This window comes from Callithrix jacchus, chromosome 17 (assembly GCF_049354715.1).
Source record: "Callithrix jacchus isolate 240 chromosome 17, calJac240_pri, whole genome shotgun sequence".
Taxonomy (NCBI): domain Eukaryota; kingdom Metazoa; phylum Chordata; class Mammalia; order Primates; family Cebidae; genus Callithrix; species Callithrix jacchus.
The window spans coordinates 73,834,197-73,859,632 of NC_133518.1; the positions used below are offsets into that span (position 1 = coordinate 73,834,197).

Sequence of the window (25,436 nt, forward strand, 5' to 3'; positions counted from 1 at the left end):
CTAAATGTTGTAACTAGAACACCAACAAATTTAAGCCATAATCATGTTGTTGATTTAATGTAGTTCTACAGGGTATGAGGTGAGGCAGCAAAGCGTGTTATACAACATTATGGAAATGCGGTTGTGTAATTTATAATAAATAAGTTTGGAAGACTTAGAATAGAATTGTAAATCATCACAAAAAAATAAGTGGAGTATATATAAACCAGAGCATTTGTTCAAGAGAGAATTGGAGTATGAATCAAATACAACCAAGGAAAAAAATGCTGCAGCAGAAATGGATTTTGAAATCTAATAAATGCGTATTTGAACTCTGCTTCCACTTCTGCTAAGAGCTAAAGTCCAAGGGAACTTTCATCCTCCCATCCTCCTATTACCTGTGTTAGTCCAAGGGAACACTTTCATCCTCTCATCCTCCTATTACCTGTGTTCCATATTTTCTTACACTGCTGTAAAGAACTACTTGAGACTGAGTAATTTATAAAGATAACAGGTTTAATTGACTCACCCTTCTTCGTGATTGGGGAGGCCTCAGGAAACTTACAATCATGGCAGAAGGTGAAGAGGAAGCAAGGTATGTCTCACCTGGTGACAGGAGAGAGTGAGTAAGGGGGAACTGTCACACACTTTTAAACCATCAAATCTCATGAGAACTCACTATCATGAGAACAGTATGGGGAAAATCAAACCCATGATCCAATCATCTCCCACGAGTTGCTTCCCCAACACATGGGGATTGCAATGGAAAATGAGATTTGGGTGGGGACACAGCCAAACCGTATCACATCACACAGGTACAAACAGTGGACAAAGCTACCTCTTACCTGTGCCTTGCGACTCATGTCATGGCACCTTGATCATTTATAAACAAAAACTAAACTATTACAAATACTTCACCCTCAAGGTGACATTAAAACAGATCTTTTGGGTTTTGAAGTAATATTTTACATATAAATGTAAGTATTTTATATAAATATAAAGAAATTTTTAAAATTCCAAGGAAGACCCTTTCCTTGGAATATGTATATTATTATGAAACAGACCATTCCAAGGACAATCATGATTGAGAGACAATGTAAAACAAGGTTAAACAATCTTCCTAAAAGCGATCTAATTTTTGGAAATCTTTAATATATCACTTTATGTTGTAAATTTTTAAGAAGAAGGCATAAATTGCATCGTTTCTCAAATGTATTTTTTGTTCACAGAATATATCAAAAGACTAATATTGCAAGAACGATTTTTTTGAGTGTGTTAGAGAATCCTAAAACAAGAGCACAAATAGACCTCTTTTAATTCTATAGAAAAAGTGTTCTGTGTAAAATGTAATATCGTAACCCTACTTCCAACGATGGCACATTTAGGGAACTGCTGTAGTGTGAACTGTTGCACTATTTCTTCCTTGAATATGTGAATCTGGAAGGTCATGCCATAATGCCAGACTTTCTGGGTCTTTATTTTTAATTCTCAATGTTGAAAGGATTGGTATCTTTATTTATATCTATAATTATGGTTATAGTTAGATATACTTGTCTCAACTGATCTTTTAAAACTTTATGTGATTGTAAAAGAGAATAAGAGTGATTATGCATTCAGTTATTCAGCAATTTTTTATTTCACACTTACTAATTTCAAGATCTTGAGCCACATTCTATGGAGCTCCTACCTTTAAGAAGCTTATGAATTTTAAAAAATACATTACATAGGCCAGGCATGATGGCTCACGCTTGTAATCCCAGCACTTCAGGAGGCTGAGGAGGGCAGGTCACGAGGTCAAGAGATGGAGACCATCCTGGCCAACATGGTAAAACACCATCTTCACTAAAAATACAAAAATTAGCTGGGCGTGGTGGCACGTGCCTCTGGTCCCAGCTACTCAGGAGGCTGAGGCAGAAGAATTGCTTGAACCCAGCAGGCAGAGGTTGCAGTTAGCCGAGATTGTTCCACTGCACTCCAGTCTGGCGACAGAGCAAGACTCTGTCTCAAAAAAATTATATAAGTATATGAATACATAAAAATAAAGGAAATTAACTATAGGTCTCGTGAAAGTGATGTAAAAAGGTCTTAGAAAAAGAAACGATGGCTTCTGTCTGTGGTTTTATGAAGCTTTTGTCCTGGATTCCATTGGATAGATGAAATTTGACACACAGAGATGGGATGGGTGGGTTATAACCCCAACCAAGATAAATGCCTGCATGGAAAAGAAAGAAACACAGAAAAGTATGCGATATAATTTAGGTTGCTTAGGGTAGGAAGTGGACAACCAGAACAAAAAGAGGAGGAGTACAGGGAATTCATAATAGGCCTGATTAGCATGACCTTGAGTGCCAGGCACAGAATTAACAGGCACCCACCGGCTCCTGCAGATTTTTTATTGCAAGGTGACCTCAAGATAGTTCATAAAGAAGTATGGGTCTCAAAAAGTAGGATGGATTACCCTTGAAAGTCCTCTTCACTCAGGAACTAGAGATGAATGCAACAATAGTTAAGGTTTGCACTGAGCTGCAGCTACCATTAGCATTTTTGGAATAATTCAAAAATGATTTCTAGCTCTAGACTCTTAACACTGAGCAATTCTGTGGCACACACAGCAACGCTTTAGAAATACAGGTCTCATTTTTCCCTCTTAGACATAACCTTCTGCATCAGGGCACATAAGTGTCCTGCCTTAAGCTGCACCACAAAGCACAGTTACTATAATCTGTCAGGGGAAAACAAAGACTGAGGTGGAATCTGAGGCAGCATTGGGAGGGCTGTCAAGTCTCCATCACAATATATTCAGTATTGATGCGCAATATGCAGTGAAATCTGATGTCAGCTCCCTGTTCCCCCTTGTATAATAAAAATGATGACGGTGTGTTTTCATTATGGCTCAGAATCTTTTTTTCCGGACCCTTACGGATGCCACTTCTTCCAAACGAGATTAGAAATCTTTGCTTTTTCCCATGTTATTCTGTTCACCTTTTACGAAGAAAGGTTGTTCTCTTTAGAGTTTTAGCATTATTTTCTAGTTCTCAGCTTTAGTTTTGTTTCACGTTCAAATCTTTATCACCTGATTTCAGTGGGGTTTTGCAACCTCTAATCTTTCTAAAAAAGATTTGCCACTGTTTTGTGTCATCAGTGGCAAGAGCTTTTCACTCGAGCTGAGTCCTCTGCTGCTCTCAATAATGCATACTTAGAAGGAATCAGAGGCAGCTGATACTCTTCTTCTGTAGAGGAAAATCACTACCTTATTGATATCTTAACAGGAAACTTATTCTTCTACTGGACGTGATGATGCTTCCTCTAAGACAATATTAAACATCTCCCTGACAGCAGCAGCTCAGGGAATACTTTGACATTTGTATTTGTTATTTGATTTGTTTTGTTTTAGTGTTTTATTCCATTTTACCCTCAGTGTTAGAATGGGAGAGAGAAGAGGTCAGATACTGAGCAAACAGAAGGAGACATAAATCTTACTAGGAATAAGCCTCAATCTGAATTTGATGGATAGTCAATGAACAAACTCAGCAAGTATTCATGAAGATGTGTGGGCAGATGACCCACAGGCCCAGTCCAATTTGTCTGGATAGCATCCCACTGGTGAAAAGCTCAACTTTTCAAATACTCCAGGCTTCTCACCTTCAGCGCCTGGTGTATGTAGGAGATGAGAGGGCATGTAGGAATTGGGGATGGAGAGGAGGCAGGGAGGAGAAAGGTAAGACATATATGTATAAAGACCCTGGAATTAAAAACAGGGAAACTTATTGTGGGACACTGAATCATGTTCCCAGCTAAAAGATCCGGAGCCTCCATTAGAAGAGCCTAATAAAACAGATCTGATGGTTAAATGTAGGGGACACTTATGGCCATATCACTCACCCTGTATCCCCAAAGTGTTTACTGCACTAATAGTTTGAAAACATCAATGTTTGTGTTATTGCGATGCTGCCATAAGATTCTCAACCTCCTTGCGGTCCTATTTTTTTAATATAGCATCTGCAGTTGTTTCTCTCGGGTTATTGAGCAAGTCAGTCTGTAGGCACCTCTGTCTCTGCAAATGTGTCTCTCCCCTTTGTGGAAAAGATTAATGAACCTCAACTAGTATAAGGTTCACATTTTTTGAAGAAATATTAGTGTGTTTGCCTTTCTGCTACTGAGTCACGTAGAGAAACTATGTACATAGTGGATTCTTGGTCACTTCTCTCAGTCCCATGAATTGTTCCTAAGATAGTGGTGTCATGAGATCCCTGTGGTGTCACTCCTCCAGCTGGAAGTTTCTGTGGCTAGTGTCACCTTTGCCCAAGTTTTGCTTGCATCTTCTGGGCTCATTATGCCCACTCAGACTGCCAGGCTGCACTTGGCTCAGGCTACAGCCCAGATCTCACACCTGCCAAGGGTGCAGAGTGGCAAGGGGTGTGTGAGCAAAAGAGTACAAGATCCAGCCACTGTGCACAGTAAGGCGTGCCAGTTACTGTGGCAGGGCAGGCAGGCACCAGCACAGGCACCAGCTCTGAGGAAGGCTGTGGCTGGACCAGGTTTATCATAAGTGGCTTCCACTGCAGGCACTGGGGAATGCATTGGTGCCTGGAAGCTTGGAGACACCAGGAACCACAGAGCCCCAAAGAGGGTGTAACACCCTGGCTCAGGGAGCCCTTAGGTTTGGCCTCCCTGAAAGGCCATAGTTCTCTCCTCCTCATCACTTGCAACGTGGCAAGCAGGAGCACCAAGGGCTGAGGGGTGTTGGGCATGTTTCAGCCCTGTTTATGTTACATACAGGTCTTTCAGTTCCACTATTTGGCAGGTCCTAAGTTCTTGCACCACATCCAGGAAGAATGAGGTATGCGGACAACTAAAGGGTGAGCAAGGTGGAGAGGAGCTTTATTGAGCAAGAGTACGGCCTCAGGAGACCCAAAGTGGGTAGCTCCTTTCCACAGGCAGGTTGTTCCAATGTCTGCAGCCCTCAGTGGAGAGGAGACCTGGAGTGTTTCCCCTATCTGCAGGCAGGTGGCCTGACTCTATCTGAGTCTGACTGAGTCCTGGAGTTTTTATGGGCTTCTTAAGGGAGGAAGTCTGTGCTGATTGGTCCATTGGGCCAATGGGCAGGGCCAGTAAAAGCTGGCCATGGGCAGGGCCAGTAAAAGCACCATAAGTTCTCACTCAGAGCCATAGACTCCACTGGGAACATGGGACAGCCTGGCCCCCATGCTTCAGGCCATCTCTGGCTTGAAGGTGGGACTTCACCAGAGACCCACCCCTTTCTGCCCAAGAGCATTACTGCCTCCTCCTGCCATCTACATGTCATCCATGGCACCCAAGCTGTTGGCACCAAGGGGCACCCGCAGGCCCACATCGAGTTGCCCTCAGCCCCCTCTCAGACTCGCTCCAGTGCTTGTTCATGCCTTATGTTCATAGGGGGCAAAGGTGGCTGGGGCCTTGTGTGTCCACATTGCCCAGAATTTACACACACCTGGCTGGATTGCAACAGCACCCAGATTTGTCCACAACTTTGTGCCACTCTAGAGTGGGCACCAGGAACTGGGAGAGACCAGGCAGCCAGAGGCAGCACTTTGAAGCTTGTGGTGCCAGGGGGTTTTCCTGGGTCCCCAAGAGCACAGGGATGCTGGGATCTACAGCCATGGCTGGTGGTTGCAGCTGTGCCTAGGAGGATGAAGCTGTCACCCCAATAACATAGAAGGAGGCAGGGAGCCCACAAGCTTCTCTGAGCATGCAGTCCTGTGGCACCTCCCCCACTGCAGCTGCCATCTTCACAGCTACCACTCCAGATGGGCTGCTGCTGCCATCCATGGAAATCTCAGAAACAGTAAAATCACCTGCTTTCTCAAAAAGCAGGATGCTCATCTGTCATTTTCCAGTGTTTTAAAGTTTCGATTCAGGAGAATAAGGCCACATTTTCAAATGAAATGTGCAAGCCAATTTCATCCTTTTGAAAGAGAAAGGAATTAGTTAAGGTGCTTAATAGTAATGTAACAGAGAGCAATGGCCTGGGACTGAAAAAAGTAGCAATTTAAATTGGACATTAAGAAAATTTCACTTGAAGCACGGGCAATTATACAATGAAATAACTCCCTAAGGGAGAAACAGTGAGATGCCATTAAAAGAGTTGCTTAAAGGAGCATAGATAAAAACACTTGCAGCTGAATCTGCTGAAAGATCATTTTATGATTTATTGCCTTACTATGCCTGTATGTCTTTCTCACTGGAGATTTACCTGCCTTGGTTAGCTTCCTTTACATGCAGGCAAGACTCACACTGTACCAGAGGACTAGGCTGTTTGTATTCTATTTTCTTTATGCAAAATGTAAAGCTCTAAATGAATTTGATGAAAGAGCCAAGTAGAGAATATAGGGAGCTAGAGTTGTGAAAATCTACCTTGTGTTAATGCCCTAGGTTTATTTTTGGCATACACATGCAAATGCACACAGAGACATATATACACACAAACACATTTATCTGTATCTAATGTATAATCCTGTTGGGTATGTATCTATGTATTATTAAATCTCACTTAAACTTTTTTCAAGAAATTAATGAATGGATTTTTTTCAAATTAGTGGCTCTTCATCAGTCTGTATTTATGGGTGTGGGGATGCATACATAATAAGCTTATGAAATGGAGTCCTCCTCATTGCCATATTGCTACACCTGCAGCATGGGATATAAAAAGCATCCTTTAACTGATATAAGAAGTCCTGAGTTTGAATACCACCCCCCCACCACCACATACACACAAACACTCACTGTGGAACTTGTGCAAGCTTCTTAACCTTCTGCAATTTCACATTCTACATTTGTGAAGGGAAAATAAAAATGCCATACTGACTGAGTAGTGTTCATTTATAGAGGTTAAGTCAATGTTTTATTATACTTTTGTATATTGTTTAAATGAACCAAACGGCTGACGTATTGACCTGAGAGATTCCCTGAAATTCTTACTATGAATGTACTTCCTGCAAACCTATACATTTTTAGTGGCTATTTTGAGTTTTCTCTTACTCTTTCTTAAAGTACCTTCCCAAAGGAATCCATCTTTGGAGCCTTCTGTTCAGATAAGGCTGTTTCCCAGCTCATTCAGGAGAAGGGGCATGCCCCAAACTCCCTCAGCCTCCATTGATTCTCACTACTTCTCTTTCACATAACTGCATTTGAAATCCCCTCTTCCTGACTGTGAGATTCATCTTCTTTCTTTAGACAGGTTTTTCAGTCTTTGAGTCGCTATTTACTAATCTCCAAGTAGAGAGAATGACTCACTTGGTAACTTCAAGAACAAAGTGAGATTTCAGATAGGAAGCTCTGTCTAAGCGTCCATCCCTAGAGTTTCCAGTGCAGTGCCATGTCCTAGATGCTCTGATCAAGTGTGAAATTCAGGTGATTTAAGTCCGGTAAATGGGGTGGGTGGTAGGGAATGAGACTTTAGGACTTCACGTATTTACACAAGTGTCTCTGGTGATCAGTTAGATTTGGGCTAGAAGATCTTTGAGATCCGTGACAGCTCTAAGAAACACTAATGACCTATATAGAATATTTCTAGGTCATGATACCAAAAATCCAATTCATCTAGGTTATTCAAAGCAATAAGGGTGTGTAGGGTAATTTTCTGAGTGTAATAAAGGATACTCAAGGACATGGGGATTTCTTTTTTTTTCTTTTAGAAGGTACACAGCTTTCAGGGACAGACAGAATTTGAAGGGATCGGCAAAAAAACCTAGTCCTCCTTTATAGAATTTATTTTTAAAAAATTACTCTCCCAGCTGCTCGGGAGGCTGAGGCAGGAGAATTGCCTGAACCCAGGAGACGGAGGTTGCGGTGAGCCGAGATCGCGCCATTGCACTCCAGCCTGGGTAACAAGGCCGAAACTCCGTCTCAAAAAAAAAAAAAAAAAATTACTCTCCACTTGCAGGCCTTATACTACAAGGAATAACCACATCTGCAATTGTGCTTCAGAGGGTGATGCAAGGAAGATCAAGGTGAGTGTGATCTGTGCGGATGTTTTAATTAAAGGCAAACTAGGTTGTTTTGTCCAGGCTGCCAGCCGTGACCAGCCCTTCATGTCCTGTGTCTGTTTTTCCTACGTATTGTATCCTTGGAGATAAAGTCAATGCCAGTAGATAAGGGGAAATAATTTTTTTATCTTCTATTTCTTCTGAATATTTTTGCTATTTTGAAATTGAGTCTTCTTGATGTATTTATTAAACATACGTTCATAATACAAAATCATTTTGTTGTGGTCTCTAGGGAGGCTTTCTTACATTTCAGAATCTAAATCTGAATCTTTCTGTGTTTTCATTTACTCTGAAAAAAATATAATATTTCTATATCTATTGATTGGGCAGGAAAACCGCTGTGATTCAATGTTTGCCTGTGGCTGTAATTCATCTTTCCTGACTCTGAAATTAAACAAATGGCTCTCCAATTAATGCCTTTCTGCCTGTCTTCATAGAAAATTACCCTCAGAGCAAAACGCAAGGAATAATTTATTTTCCCCTAGGAAACAGCATTTTTCTCTCTAATAGACAATAACATCTCTAAAATTCATTATTTTTAACTTTTCACCCTGGCTGCTAGGGAGCTTGTAGCAAGTTTTTGCTCCTGTTACAGCTTTCCTCATCAATAAGATGTTAACATAGTTTAGCCTTCGTTCCACTATTGCTAATTAGTGTACTTTTCCTTACGGTATAAATTGTCTCTATTCTTACTAAGACTTTTTATTTAGTAAAATATGCTTCATAAACTTTTTAGGTATAAGTGAGGATAATTATTAAATCAATCAATCTTTATCTCATACGATACACAGAAATAAATGATAGATGTATTATAAATCTACTTGTAAATGTTGAAGCAATAAAGTCTTTAGAATAAAACATAGAATCATATTTTATGGCCTTGAAGTAATCAGAGATTTATTAAGGAGAAAATGAAAGAGCTCATGATAAAGGAAAAGGTGATAACAAACTTTTTAAAATGAAGAATTTCTTTTCAACAAAAGTTCACTACTAAAATACTGAAAAAGGAGGCACAGTATAAGATCATCTACGTATAATCCACATAAATTGCAATTGCTAGTATATGATGCATAGAAAATACAAATATTTCTAAAATCTGTAAGAAATAAAACAATGAAGTCAATACAATAATGAGCAATAACAGTTGAATATGTACTTCAAAAAAGATAAAAATTTCCAATAAATATGGAAAAAGATGTGTAACTTCCTTATTATGGAAATGCAAATTAAAACCATATGAAATATTACTATTTAGCCACCAAAATAGCTAAGATGAAAAAAAAAAGGAAAATATCAAGCGCTGGAAGGGGGTGGATGGCTGAAAACTCTCATGCTTGCTGATGGGAGTATAAACTGGTAGTCATTTTGGAAAACTGTATGGTAGTATTCATTAAAATTAAATGTATGCATAACCCCCATTTGTATATTCAACAGAAATAATGCATGCACTAAATATAATACGTGTTCAAGAATCTTTATAGCAGCACCATGTGTACGAGACAAAAAAGATTAGAAATGGCTGAAAAGTCCTTTAACAAGAGAATGGATAAATATCTTGTGGTATTTATTGAAACATCTCAAGTCCCATACGTTATACAATAGAAAATTATGTATTAGTGAGGACAAATCAATTATTTCTACATGCAAAAACATGAGTGTACTTTGTAAACTGTGGAACAACAGGAGTCAGTTATAAAGGAGTACATACTGTAGGAGTCCTTTCACGTAAAGCTCAAGGGATTCATGCTGCAAAACCCGTATCATTTTTACTTTTAGAGAGCCATCCAAGGGGGACACGAGGGTGCGGATAATCGTATGTATCTTTTTATCTATGTGTTGGTCATCCAGATTTGCTCAGTTATAGAAATTCACCAATCTTCACCCCTCCCCTTATTTTTTTGCTCATATTTCTGTGTATCTGCTACACTTTCAAATTATTAAATGATTAATCAGTTCTCTCTGGGAAATAACTTCTACTACCCCCTTTCAATTATAAAACATTCTCACTCTTTCACCTTCTTAACAAAATGACGAAAAGTGTTCTGGACATAGATATTTTAAAATAACATTTTCATCTGGTAGAATGTTTTAATGAGAGGGGGGTTTATTTAAAGTGCTTTCTACTTTTCACCTTTTTTAAGGGTGGTTTTGTGTGTGTTGGTTGGTTTCTTTTTCAAGTATGGAAGGAAAACTTAAGAAATCTGACAAATTAGTAATTATCTCTGTGGATTACCCAGTGTTGTTATTTTTAACTACATTGATCATGGCTGTCTCTTGAAATCATTGATTGTAGCAGATCCAGGTCACTTTTTTTTTTCAAGATGGAGTCTTGCCCTGTCACCCAGACTGGAGTGCAGTGGCGCAATCTCCACTCACTACAATCTCTGCCCCTCAGGTTCAAGCAATTCTCCTGCCTCAACCTCCCAAATAGCTGGGATTACAGGCATGTGCCACCACACCCAGCTAATTTTTTGTATTTTTAGTAGAGAGGGGGTTTCATCATATTGGACAGACTGGTCTTGAACTTCTAACTTGTTATCCGCATCTCAAAGTGCTGGGATTACTCCACTGCCCTTGACCCCATGCCACTGTTTAGAATTTCTTAGAACTCCCTGGAGTCCTGGTCCCAATAGAGATGGGGTTGTGATAAATTTCCGGTTGTGACAGAAAATATATTCAGTGTGTTTGAGATGCTCCCTCCCGCCTTCAATTGGATCCTTTCACTTGAAAGGTAGAAGCATCTTCCTCCAGCCCTGTGTAAAAATTGGAGGACTAGCTGCCTTCTTGCTGACATCTTGGGCTAAGAATCATATTTTCAAATTTTAAAATTGGAAAACAGTGACATCCGTGTATAAAAGACAAGAAATTTTGAAAGTTTTAAAAAATTATTATTCAGAAAGTCTTCATTTCTGTATAAATCAGCTTTACACTCGATAAGGGTGCAGCAACAAAAAGCCCCCCGAACTTAGAGGCCTACAAAAACTTATTACTCACTCATGTGACACGTGTCTCATAGGTTGGAGTTAATTCTACCCCCTGTGTTGTTGGTATTAAGACCCATATCATGGCCTGATCAGCAATTGTGGTCAGATCTTGTTTGAGTTTGGTTGAACTTGGTTCTTTGAGACTCTACCATTGTTTCACTTCTACAGGGCATACTGGAGAATAAAAGGAGTTATAGGTCAGCTGTGGTGGCTCATGTTTGTAACCCCAGCACTTTGGGAGACTGAGGCGAGGAATCACCTGAGGTCAGGAGTTTGAGACCAGCCTGACCAACATGGCGTAACCCCGTTTCTACTAAAAATACAAAAAACATACTAGCCTGGCATGTGGCCGGCACCTGTAATCCCAGCTACTTGGGAGGCTGAGTCGGGAGAACTGCTTGAACCCAGGAGGTGGAGGTTGCAGTGAGCTGAGGTCACATCACTATACTTTAGCCTGGGCAACAAAAGCAGAACTCTGTCTCAAAAAAAAAAGGAACTATGATGGTGACAATCACCCCTGTACCCTTTGGGTCTTTAATGGTGACACAACTCTCTGCCAACTGCCTGTCCCACAATTAGGATCCTATATTGATTTTTTTTTCATGGCCAAGGATGAGGGACAGTTTCAGAGGTTTCCTCTTGGCCTTCCCCACTATAATGGTCTTATGTGCAGGTCAAAGATTCTGTGTAGAGGCCACTCCAACTGCCAGATATGTCCATTTCTATTAGACATTTAGGAACTGGAGAAATGAGTACTACATGGGATAGTATGCCCAGCAGGTCCACTACGAGTCCAAATGAGCCAGTTTTCTATTTATTGCCTGGACCATATAAACCCCATTCTGACAGGACCTGTGATGACATTTAGGCCTCCAGATGCCTATCAATGTGAATGTGAACTCTGTCCAATAATCCTTGAAATGTCTGGATATGCCCCTGTCTCCAGAATATGGTCCAGTTAATGGCTATGATAGTTAATTTTATGTATCAACTTGACTGGATAACAGGATGCCCAGATATGCGGTTAATTTCAGGACATGACTGTGAGGGTGTTTTTGGAAGAGATTAGCATTTGAATCCATAAACTTAGCAAAGGGTGCTTCCCTCTCCAATGTGGATGTGCATCATCCAATCTACTGAGGGCCTGAATAGATCAAAAGGGGAAGGAATGGAGGCTTCACTGTTTCTCTGCTTGACTGTTTGACCTAGAACATCAGTCTCTTTTTGACTCAGGCTTTCAGACTGGTGTCTCCACCATTGGCTATCTGGCTCTTGGGACTTTGAGCCATGCCACTGGCTTTTCAGTGTCTCCAGCTCACAGATGGCATATCATGGAGCATTTCAGTCTCTACAGATATGTGACCCAACACTGTATTATATATATACATATATACAGTCATGTGCCACATAGCAATCTTTCAGTCAATAATAGACTACATATATAATGCTGATCCCGTAACATTATATCTTATTTTTACTGTTCCTTTTCTATGTTTACATATGTTTAGCCACACAAAGACTTACCGTTGTGTTACAACTGCCAACAGCATTCAGTTCAGAAATATACTGGGCAGGTTTGCAGCCTAGGAGCAATGAGCTATACCATACAGCCTAGGTGGGCAGTAGGCTATACCATGTAGGTCTGTGTAAGTGCAGCTATGGTGTTTGCACAATGATGAAATTGCTAATGATACATTTCTCAGGATGTAGCCTCTTCATTAAGCAACATGTAACTGCATTTATATCCTATTCATTCTGTTTCTTCAGAGAGCCATGCCTAATACAATGACCGCATTAGTCCGTTTGAGGAAGGCCTGAGAAAAATGATCACAGTATGTGCTAGCTGCAGTGCTCAGGGTCCTGCTGTGTATTCAGTGAATAATTTCTGGATCTGAAAACTGGCTCAAATGCGGGAACTGAACAAGAGATTGTAATTTTTTGTTGGATTGATCACTTTCAACCTCTTGCTCCTCCACTTTTGCTTTCTTGGTGGTAGACATGATACTGTATCCACCATCTCTACAACTCCCTTCAGGGCAAACATAGTGGGCTGCCTTTCCAAATTGATCTGTCATTGCAGTAACTGTAGCTCCTAGTTTCCAATGGCGAAGCATAGCCACCTGACACTGTCAGTGTGGAGTACCATCATTCCTATGGACATTAACACACCTAGCTCTATAACCTCCTCTCTCCCCTACCTGCAGAGAAGGCCACCACTAATCTTAAAAATGCTTGTTTCCTTCACACCAGCACATTCCCTGTCGATCTTGATGAGTTCTCATAATGTCATGATATCCTCCGTGTTCTCCTATGAAAGATAAACCTCTGGTGAGTTCTGACTTGTTATAGTATATCTGGTCCACCAAACCCCTCACCCTTCTTATTTTTCCCTCTACCATCTCTCAGGAAAGCTTGGGTTTTTCTTCTTTGGGGCTATTAATTTTTCCAGGACTCTAAGAGTCAGTCTGCTCAGTCACAGCTGCACTTCACTCAAAGTAGAGTCTGGGAGGTATATTCCTGGTTAGAGGGCCTCTAGGCGGCAAGAGCCCTACAATACAGAAACAGAAACAAAAACACTTGGTGGAAAGTGGGTCTTTCCTATCACTAAAAATCATGAAGCTAAAACTAAAAGACTAATATGTTATAATTCTGATGGGATTAATAACAAAAAAGGAGAAAATATATTACAAGAAACATGGAGCACACCTACAAATGCAGTATAAACAAAGAATATTCAGGACTCCCCGAACATCTATATGCCAATACATTTGAAAAAGAGGAAAGTATTTGTAAAATATTAATTATCAAATTGCTGAAAAGTAGATACAAAATCTGGAAAACATGGTGAAAATTTTTTTAAATACATATTCTAATTAAATATATTCTAGCTAGGCAGAGTGGCTCACACCCATGGGAGGCCAAGGCGGGTGGATCACGAGGTCAAGAGATCAAGATCATCCTGGCCAACATGGTGAAACCCCGTCTCTACTAAAAATACAAAAATTAGCTGGGCGTGGTGGCATGCACCTGTAGTCTCAGCTACTCAGGAGGCTGAGACAGTAGAATCACTTGAACCCGGGAAGTGGAGGTTGCAGTGAGCCACTGACCTCCAGCCTGGGCAACAGAGCAAGTTCCGCCTCAAAAAAAAAAAAAAAAAGAAAAGAAAAGAAAAGAAAAGATATTCCAAATCCCAAATACTAGTCAAAACTTTGCTAAGCAATCTTATATATGTTGTTCCAGAGACATTTATAAAAGGCAGTCCCCAAAACAGTGACTGAGTCTGCTGAAACCACTAAATCAAAACAAAGTCAAATTACACGCCAGTTTATTTATGAAAATAGTTGCAGAAATTCAGAATAAAATATTAACACATGGAACTCTACCATGTTTATATATATTGCATTGACAGATCACATACATTTATGTATATATCCTAACCAATTTTTTTTTCTGAGAAATGCAGGATGATTTTAAACTGGTAAAAATTAATTAATATAATTTACCATATTAATGGATTAAAATATAAAATTATCTCAATCGATGCTATCTAACTCACTAGGCTAAAACAGGAAGTGTTTAAATAGAAAAAAAAAAACTAACCCAAACTTATAGAAAACATTGTATTACAAATGACACACTAGATGTGTTCTTTTTAAAATTAAGGACTCTCAAGGATGCTTGTTAATAATCATACTTATTGATTATCATACTAGTGATGTAAACCAATGCAGTATAGAGAAGCAATAAAGGATATAAAGATTTGCAAAGGATTAACACAGCTATCATTCCCACATAATAAGATTGCATAGGCCAGGCACAGTTGTTTACGCATGTAATCTCAGCACTTTTGAGGACAAAGATGGCAGATCACCTGAAGTCAGGGGTTCAAGACCAGCCTAGCCAATATGGTGAAACCTCATCTCTACTAACAATACAAAAATTAGCTGGGCATGGTGGTGGGCACCTGTAGTCCCAGCTACTCAGGAGGCTGAGGCAGGAGAATCACTTGAACCAGGGAGGCAGAGGTTGCAGTGAGCCAAGATCCCACCACTGCACTCCAGTCTGGGCAACAAAGCAAGACTCCATCTCAAACAAAACAAAACAAAAACCCCACATAACTATAAAGATAAAAAATATCATAATTTATACAATGAAAATCTTATACAACCAAAACACAACATATAAAAGATTAAAATATGTACTTTATTAATCAGAGTAAAACATACACAGCAAACATGAAAAAAATTGAGAAGATGTAAATAATAAGTGTATGCAACTTACAAGACAAATATATATATATATGTGTGTACCAATAACATAAATTAACTTTTCAGTCAAAAACGGTAAAAATTTTGAATCACATATAAAAGACCTAAATATATGAAACATACATTAAGATGTATATTTCAGTGATAATTTCTTACAGATGTTAAGACACCAATAAATTAATGTATTCATAGGAATAAAATAAAAGGGCCCAGAAACAGACACATTTACATATGAAAATAATGCAATGAAAACTGTGGGAAAATTATACTTCATCTAATGCCACAAAGGAGACAGTTTGTAATCTCTATAAAAATAAAATTAGATTCTTACTTCAAAAGAGACAGAAATAACCTTGAGGTAGATTAAAATTCTAAAAAAAAAAAAAAAATTAGCAAAGCCATAAAATGTTAGGAGAAACTATAGAAAAATGTCTTTATGCCCTTAGGTTATTATAGATTTGTTTAGAGAGGACATGACATCACAATAAAGCAAAGTTATTAATACATTTTGATTACCATAAAATGTAAAACTTCTCTGCAAAATTTTACCATGGCAAGGCAAACAGAAATACTCCAAGAGATTGCGTGTGTGTATATTCAAAATATATAAAGAACACTTGTAAATCAGACAGAAAAAGACATACAAACCAATAGAAAGATAGAGAACAGAATTGAACAACCAATTTATAAAACAGTAAACTTGATGGTCAATAAATATTTAAATAAATAATGTTCACCAATGATTATGGAAATAACAAATTTAAATTTCTTATACCATTTTACTATCACAATGTATGTTATGTTTTGGTAGTATAACATTTTTATTTATACATTGTGATAATTTTTTATAGTCATTTGGTTCTTCTACATAAGCAATCCTACTATGTCGGAGTGACAGCTTTGTTAATTCTTTACGAATTCTATTTTTCAGCAAGTAAAAATTGTACTTAGCACACCTAAGAATACTCCCTTGCACAGGTTAATAATATGCTTGTTCACAAGAATGCTTAATGGGCAGCATTTTTAAAAAAGGAAACTTGGAGTCACCCAAAATGCCTAAAAGTAGGAGAATGGACAAATTATTCCATTAATAACTTAAAATGTGATACAACAGTAATATGAGTAAGCTATAGTTGTACATAGTACAACTATACTATGAGGAATAAAGAAAACAGAATAGTGCCAGCAGGGCAGGCTTCAATAACATGGGACCTGTGCAGTCACACTCTATGCTCAGAAGGGCCTACACTTGGTTTAAAGATCTGCGATTACCATTTAGAAATCCTTAATAAATTTGAACAAAGAGCCCTGCATTTTCATTTTGTCCTGAGCTCCACAAATTAGATAGACCTCGAAAGACCCCATTTGAAAAGAAGCAGAAGAAAGCCACCCATCTTTGAGAAGTGATTCCTGGGTTCAGATAATGAATATGTAAAAGGCTATTATTATGAACTTATCTCTAAGCCCATCCTTCCCCACATCTCCATATTCCCCATTCCCCCATTCTGTTTGAATGTCACTTAATGTCACTTAAGTCTCAATAATTTTCTGCTGCCCCAGAAAAGGAAGTCCTCAAACAAGATTGAGCTTGAATTTTTTGTCATTCAGATGAGTACAAGCTCAGAATTAAATTTACTTTCATTTACATAACTAATATGTATTTGTGTGTGTGTGTGTATGTATGTATGTGTGTGTGCATGCATGTGTATGTCTGTGTGTGTGCATGCATATGTATGTATGTCTGTGTGTGTGTTTTTATGTGTGTGTGTGTATGGAGATAGGATCTCACTGTGTTGCCCAGGCTGGTCTTGAACTTCTGGTCTCAAGTGATCCTTCGGCCTCAGCCTCCCAAAGCGCTGAGATTACAGGCATGAGCCACAGTGCCCAGCCTAATATGGCATTTTAAAAGTCTTATGTGGTGGATAAAGAAACATAACGACTGCATATGTTTAGAAAAACAGATCAATCTGATTAAGAATTTTACAGATGGTCAAGTCAGTTATAAGTATATAAACACCTAGCCAAAAGGATATGGTGTCAGCTAAATTGATTGACTACTAAATGGACGCTAGCTTGTGATTGCATCTGTTCTACAGATTTTGTTGTATCCACATCATAAAAGCAGTGTTAGTGTGGGCTATGAGCCAAGAAGGGAAGAGAGCTGTGTTACAGGGACCGGGAACTCTGGTGGCATTCATTAAAATCAAATGCTGTCAGGCATCTTGAGTGATGAACTGGAACAGAAAGCAATTGACATTTGTTCAGATGTTTCAAGGGAAGCTGGATGTGTGAACAAGAGGAGTTTGAAGATCTTCATTAGTCATGAAGTGATGCATCAAAGCTTGCAGCGAAGCTTTGATGCCCAGAGGCCCAAGAAAATACATGTGTCAAAATCAGAAGCGAAGTCCATGTTGATTTTTTTCTCTTTTGACATCAATTCCCTTGTTCCTGTAACATTAATCTCACAGGGTCTATTTATCCTATATGATTAGAAATTAAGACACAATCGAGAATGTCTATATAATCTAGTAAAATTGAACTGTGTTTTTTTTTCCTCTTATAAATGGAGCAGATAATTTATCAAATACCTACCACTGAGCAATCCACTGCTTAGTGTGAAAGGCTGTAAAAGAATACAGAGATGAAAGCCTGGGGCCTGGGGTAATCAAGATTATACTTTTTATAGATAGATAAGACATGGACAGAAATGAGGTAAAAAGTCATGTCATGTGAAGGATACTACGAAAAATGTTTACAGTTATTATAAATCTAGGAGCTTTATTCCTTTTTGGGAAGATTGAAAGGGAGGATTAAGAAACAGTTGATAATGGCCGGGCGCGGTGGCTCACGCCTGTAATCCCAGCACTTTGGGAGGCCGAGGCGGATCACGAGGTCAAGAGATCGAGACCATCCTGGTCAACATGGTGAAACCCCGTCTCTACTAAAATTACAAAAAATTAGCTGGGCATGGTGGCGCGTGCCTGTAATCCTAGCTACTCAGGAGGCTGAGGCAGGAGAATTGCCTGAACCCAGGAGGCGGAGGTTGCGGTGAGCCGAGATTGCGCCATTGCACTCCAGCCTGGGTAACAAGAGCGAAACTCCGTCTCAAAAAAAAAAAAGAAAGAAAGAAACAGTTGATAGAATATGATTCAGCCTTCTCTCTCAGTTTTAAGAGATTGGTTGAGTTTGACTTTTTATTGTTAGTGGAAAGGTTTTTCTAGGTACAAAAAGCAACCTGGATAAAGATGTAGAGGCAGGGAAGGGTGAGCACGTATTAACTGAGAGAAAATTAGCAGAGTGATATGAAAGACAAGTGGAGGGCGAGAATGCAAATGGGGGAGAGAAAGCCCTAATCCCTGGTTGGTTCTAATGCTTTCAAGTGTCTGTATATTGGTTTATGTATTTGTTTTTAGAGAACTTTTAAAGCTTTAAATATTCTTATGCTCTTATTGATTCCAAAAAGGAAGACACTACAGAGTTTGCTATTTTTTTAAATATATTTTTAGAGCAGTTTTAGGTTTACAGAATTATTGCAAAAATAACACAAACAATTCTCACATACCCCACAGTCAGTTTCCACTACCGTTAATATCCTACATTAGCATGGTGCATTTGTCATAATTTGTAAAGTAGTATTGTTACATTCTTATTCATCAAAGCGTATACTTTTTTTCAGATTTCCTTAGTTCTCACCTATCCATTTTGTTGTTGTTGTTCCAGGATTTCATCAAGGAAATACCACATTAAATTCAGTAGTGTTGTCTCCTGAGGCTTCTCTTAGTTGTGATAGCTCTCAGACTTCCCTTGCTTTTGAGGATTTTAATAACTTTTGAGATTGATATTCAGGTATTTTGTGGAATATCCGTCAAATAGGATTTACCTGATGTTTGCTTTATGATTAGCTGGGGTTGTGGGTCTTGGGTCTTGGGATGACAAGGTAAAGTACGATTTTTATCACACCATATCAAGGGTACATATATCAATATGACTATGACTATCAATATTAATATTAACCTTAATTATCTGGCTGAGCTTTTATGTCATGTTACTCCACTTTACAGTAAAGTTATTCTTTTTTTTTTTTCACATTTCCATACTCTTGGAGGAAAGTTACTAGGTACCCTTTATACTTCAGGAGTGAAATTCCAGCTTATATGTTCTACGTTGAGGGCAGAGTATTTCAAGTTGATGATATTTGGTGTGAGACTATTTTTAGGCTCAGTATTCTGTTTTATTGGTCTACAGAACAGATATTCAATCAAAAATGCTATGCTGCCTTAATTACTATAAACTTACTGTCTTAATTACTGTAAATTGGCGGTAAGTCTTCTGTCTTTGTTCCACAGTGTTTTGATGTCTTTGCCTTTCTATTTAACTTTAGAATCAGGTTGTCATTATCTTCAAAACATTTTCTTACTGAATTTTAATTAGAATTGCATTAAATCTGTACATCAAGTTTGAAGGAATTAACATTTTAGCATTATTGATTCTTCCAATCAATTAACAAAGAATATTTCTCCATTTATTTATTAATAGATCTTCCTTGTTTTTAACAGTGCTTTATAGCTTAAAGCGTATAAATCCTGTATGCATTTTAACTAATATCTAATATTGCAATTTTTGTGCTGCCATTGTAAGAGAGATTTTTTTATAAATTTCAAATTTCAGTTATTTGTTCTGTTACATAGGAAAGCAAATGGATTCTGATCATTAACCTTATATCCTGTAATGTTGCTGTATTTGCATATTAGAAATAGGAATTTTTTGTTGATTCCTTTGGATTTTCTACATAGGCAATCATGTTATCTGCACAGAGAAATGGTTTTATGTAATTATTTCTAATCTACATACATTTTCTTTTCTTTTCTTATAATATTGCAATAACTTGAATATCCCATACAAGGTTGACTGGGAGTGGTGAAAGGTATGCCCTTATCCTGTTCACTATCTTAGGAGAAAAGTTTTGGCTTTCTCGCCATTAAAAATAATGTTAGATATTTGTGTTTTTTTGTAGAAATTCTCTTCAAACTTTAGGAAGGCTCTATCTAATCCTGGTTTGTTGAGAGTTTTTAATCACGAATTGGTGTTGAATATTGTCAAATATTTTTATGCATCAATTGATATGGTCATATGATTTTTCTTCTTCAGGCAGCTGATGTGATGATTGCAGTGACTGATTTTCAAATGTTGAATCAGCCTTGCATACCCATAATAAATACAATTCAGTTGTGGTATATAATTATTTTTAAACACTGTTGTATTTAATTTGCTAATATTTTGTTGGGAATATTTGCATGTATGCTTATGAGGATTATTGGTCGGTACTGAACTTTCTTATGATGTCTTCATCTGGTTTTGGTACTGAGATAATGCTAACCACTTAGGATCAGTTAGGAAGTATTCTCTCTGCTTCTATTTTCTGAAAGAGAGTGTGAGTAATTGGCATTCATTTTTTTCATAAATATTTGATGTAATTCAGAATTAAAATAGTTGGGCTTAATTCTTTCTATTTTTGGAAGAATTCAAGTAGTACTTTAACCTTTTGAATAGATACAGGTCTGTAGTAATTGAATAATGCCCTCCAAAAATCATGTCCATCCTGAATCTCAAAATGTGACCTTATTAATATTTGAAAATAGGATCTTTGCATATGTAACTTATGTAAAGAACAAGATAATGACATGCTGGATTAGTACATGCCCTAAATCCTGTGAGAGTCTCCTTATGAGAAAAGGACACATGAGAAATGGAGAAAATGATATGAAGACAGAGGCAGAGATTGGAGTGACGTGTCCATAAATTAAGAAACTCCTGGAATGAGTGGCCCTGCCAACATTTTGATTTTGGACTTCTGGAATAGAAATTATAGAGAATGAATTTCTATGTCGTTAGCCACCAAGTTGGTGGTAATTTGTGGTGGCAGCCCTTTTAAAACAGGCCTATGAAAATTATCTACTGTTCTGTATAAGTTTTTGAAATGTGTCTTTTAAGCAAGTGGTCCATTGCATCTCAGTTATTATATTTGTGGGCATATATTTATAAACAGTATTCCTAAAGGAATTATTGTTTAATGTCAGTGGAATCTGTAGTGATGACTTTTTTTTAAATTATGATATTGATGAATTGTATCTTCTCTCTTTTTCTTGGTTAGTCTGTCTAGAAGTTTATCAATTTTATTCATCTATTTTTTAAAAACTAGATTTATGTTTCCTGGATTTTTCCTTTTATTTTCCTATTTCAATTTTATTTGACAAGTGGTCTGATTTTTATTATTTCATTTATTTTGCTTGTTTTAGGTATACTGTGCTCTTGTTTTATCAAATTCAACCACGTATCATCAAACTTACCATTTTGCTGTTCTAACCAGTTCACAGCCTTAACAGCTTCTGCTCCAGATGAGCAGGCTCAGCGGTGGCTCTCTGGCTATGCCTGTCTTTCCAGATTTAGAGGTGACCATTTGTCCTGAAACTTCGTTTATTTGATGGATCAAAAGCAAATCATTGATTTCATTTTGTCCAGTTTTAATTGTTGTAAGGCCAGGAGAGAGAGGTTCCAAGTTTTTTACATGCTACAGCTTAAACTGAAAAGGTCTCATTTATTTCATTTGTATTTTAATTGAGTACTTACTATCAGCCAGATATTATTTAAGTATTCAGGGTTTTGCAGTAAGCAATGCCTCAATGAGCTTACATTACATTGAAAAAAGACAGAAATAGGCCGGGCGCAGTGGCTCACGCCTGTAATCCCAGCACTTTGGGAGGCCGAGGTGGGTGGATCACGAGGTCAGGAGATCGAGACCATCCCGGTCAACATGGTAAAACCCCGTCTCTACTAGAAATACAAAAAAATTAGCTGGGCATGGTGGCGCGTGCCTGTAATCCCAGCTACTCAGGAGGCTGAGGCAGGAGAATTGCCTGAACCCAGGAGGCGGAGGTTGCGGTGAGTCAAGATCGCGCCATTGCACTCCAGCCTGGGTAACAAGAGCGAAACTCCGTCTCAAAAAAAAAAAAAGACAGAAATAAGCAAGTGGAGAAAATAATAAATAAGGCAGTTTCAAATAGTGGAGGTAACGGCTAGTGATAAAGAGTGATGGAGGGCTAATTTTGCCAGTGTGATGAGGGAAAACTTCCTTAGGAGCTTCACTTGAGAGAACTGAATGAAGAAAAATAGCTAGTCCTTCCAAGTTCAAGAAAATAGATTGCCGGCGAAGACGCTGAAGAGTGAAGGGCTCAGAGCAGGGTTTGGCTTGCTTTGCTTTGGTAATCCCCAGAAAGCCAGTGCAGTGGCTGCTAAGAAGCTGGGTGAAAGCTGTAGGAGATGAAGTTGGATGCAGGTGGAGCACTAGGCAGGGATGAGAACATGCAGGTGCTGATGGGAAAGGATTGTAGGCAGTTTGAGAGAGAGTCACCCTGGACACTTGTTTGACAGAACTTCTACAGGTAGCCTAAGAGTAGTCGAAATTCACATACAACAGATAATTTATTGCTACTGCTTTCATGTTTTCCCACTCGTTCTTTCTTTGCAGTAATTATAGAAGTAGGCTAGAAAACATAGAAGGAAATAATTCAAAACTTTTCTTACTTTCTAACATAAACCAGATTTTCCAATAACCATAAATACCTGCCTCACCCATAGAGACGACAGATTAAACTGCAAAGCAACATGCATGCAAGTAATCTGAGACTTTCCTTATGCTCTTGGACTTGTTTATATGCAGTTTCTTTGTATCTCTCCTGACTCTCTGTTGCTCTCTCTCTCTCTCTCCTTCATCTTCCTTCTGTCCTCTTTCTCTTTTCTGCCCTCCTTCTTTAAACCGTGTTCTGTCCATCTATCATCACTTATCTATCTAAACTGATCTAATTCAAGGATCTGCAAAGGTAAATATGTTAGCTCTGCAACATTAGCTTGACTAGAGAAAGTTCATGCTTCAACAATAATTATTTGCTATTCTCGAAACTAATTCTGCCTTTTCTGTTTATGCTGTTTCCCTTCCCTTTGGTTTTCTCCACCATGGCTCTATTCTACAGAAATCCTACCTTTCCTGTAGGAGTCAGTTCAAATGTTAGCTTCTCTACAAATGACTTACTGAGAATCAAAATACTAGAGATGACTTTTGGTCTGAGTAGTGTTGAATATGAATTGTGCTCTAGGATAATTACTCTGACATAGGTTTGCAAAGTAGGTTTGAGATAAAGAAGTAAAAGGGAAAACAGTTTAGATAGGTAAGACTCAGAAAGCATTGCTTTTGATAGCCTGCGAGCCATTTTCCTCAACTCCCTGCAGGCTTTGTACTTTTTCCCTAGTCATATGTGTCAGGGGCACAGGTGGTTGGTAATTTTATTACTTAATGAGAACAAATGGTTTCTGGACGTTTGACGGAAGAGGCTGAGTCTCCGTGATGATGACAAAATCAGTAGCTTCATCTCTGGAGTTGAAAGAATACGATGTAAACATGGCTGTGAGTCACACGTATTCAATTTAGACAATTGCATTTGGACGTATGATGATTCTATCTGAAAATGGAATCAGTCAGGGAGAAAAATGGACTTTGTGAGGCTGAACAAATAAGTTGCTCACCAAAAATTGAAATTTTCATTTTATCCCTGAGTTCTTAGATAAAGCTGTCCATGTCTCTGAATCTCAAGACAGTTCCCTTTTTTCTCCCTTGTGTCAAATAAGATGCAGTGTTTGAGAGAGAAAGAGAGAGAGAGAGTGTGTGTGTATATGTGTGTGTGTGTGTGTGCATACACATGCACATGGATATGTATTTACCAAAGGTCCACAATGACCCAGATGTGTTTAGTGCACAGCAAGATGCATGGAAATGTAGCTATTGCTGCATTTCTATATCTGCAGCCTGCATGGCGTGCTTTCTTTCTGTCTGTCTCTCTGTCTTACCGTTCCCTCATTCCCTCCTCCTTGTCTTTCCCCTACCCCTCTCTCTCTACTTTCTCAGTCCAAATCAAAATGAACAGTGATAATAAGATGTGCCTTGTCAAGCTAATTGCACTGCTGAAACCAAACAAAATAGCACTAGGGTTCTTTGGGAATCTGAGTTTACTAACTTTACATCCTCATGTTTGCAAAACTACGATTTATACTTCCCTTGTCTTTCAGGCAGAGCTAATCTGAAATGTGCATTGTCGTTATTGTTACTAGTGGCACATAGCCTATGTTTATGAGCAAGTTACTGAGGCAGCAATTGTAGGTCAAGACTCAATCTTCAGAACGATATTCCATATATTGTAGTAGTAGTAGTTAATAGTAGTAACACTATATATCATTTATTTGACAATTATTACATATTATGTATTGCAATGCTTAATATGAAGCATCTGATATATAGCATTTAATTTAATCCTTTAGATCATCTTCTTAGCAATTTTTTTTTTGGCAATGAGGGACTTCAGATATGTACATAGAGCACGCAACTTGTAAATATGTCAGATCCTGTATTCAACCCCAAGCCTACTGAAATTGTTATCCTAAGGACTTGCTATGCCACCACTAAGAACCTTTAAAAGAAGAAGTTTTTACTGCTAAGACTAGGATACATATATAGAGAGAGAGTGAGCCCATTCTCACTCTTATACCACCTACAAAAACTATATATAAATATATATCCTATATTAATACTATATATAAACAGGTACCATATATATACCATATGTATATCTTCATGTTTGTAAAAGTATGATTTCTACTTCCCTTGTCTTTCAGTCAGAGCTAATCTGAAATGTGCATTGTCATTATACATACATGTGCATATACAATATATGGAATATAGTTCCAAAGATTGAGTCTTGACTTACAATTACTGCCTCAGTAACTTAGGGCATGTTAGAGGATAATCTTGCTCATAAACAAAGGCTATATGCCACTAGAAACAACATATATGTGGTATGTATATATAGTACATATATATGGTATATTTTAATATATACAATATATAGGACATATGTTTATATATAGCACTAATATAGGACATATATTTCTACCTAGTTTTTATAGGAGGTATAAGAGTGAGAATGGGGCTAACTTTAGGAGATCACTGTAATGGCATTTTCTGCACTGAATAAAGGAGCAAGAACACATGAAATGCGAAGAGGAAAAGACACACTGAAGTTGCTAAGTGAAATTCAATGAACATATATTGATTTCTACTAAATGCAAGGTATGGA

At 38.2% G+C, this 25,436-nt stretch overlaps 1 long non-coding RNA gene across 1 annotated transcript in view; it reads right to left on the minus strand.

The window, feature by feature from the left end:
- Window positions 1–491: 491 nt before the first annotated feature.
- The window catches only part of LOC144579961 (uncharacterized), a 289,093-nt gene continuing 264,148 nt past the window's right edge, over window positions 492–25,436 (minus strand). The window contains exon 3 of the long non-coding RNA XR_013528738.1: window positions 492–585. This is a non-coding gene — a long non-coding RNA (uncharacterized LOC144579961). The remainder of the gene's footprint in view (window positions 586–25,436) is intronic.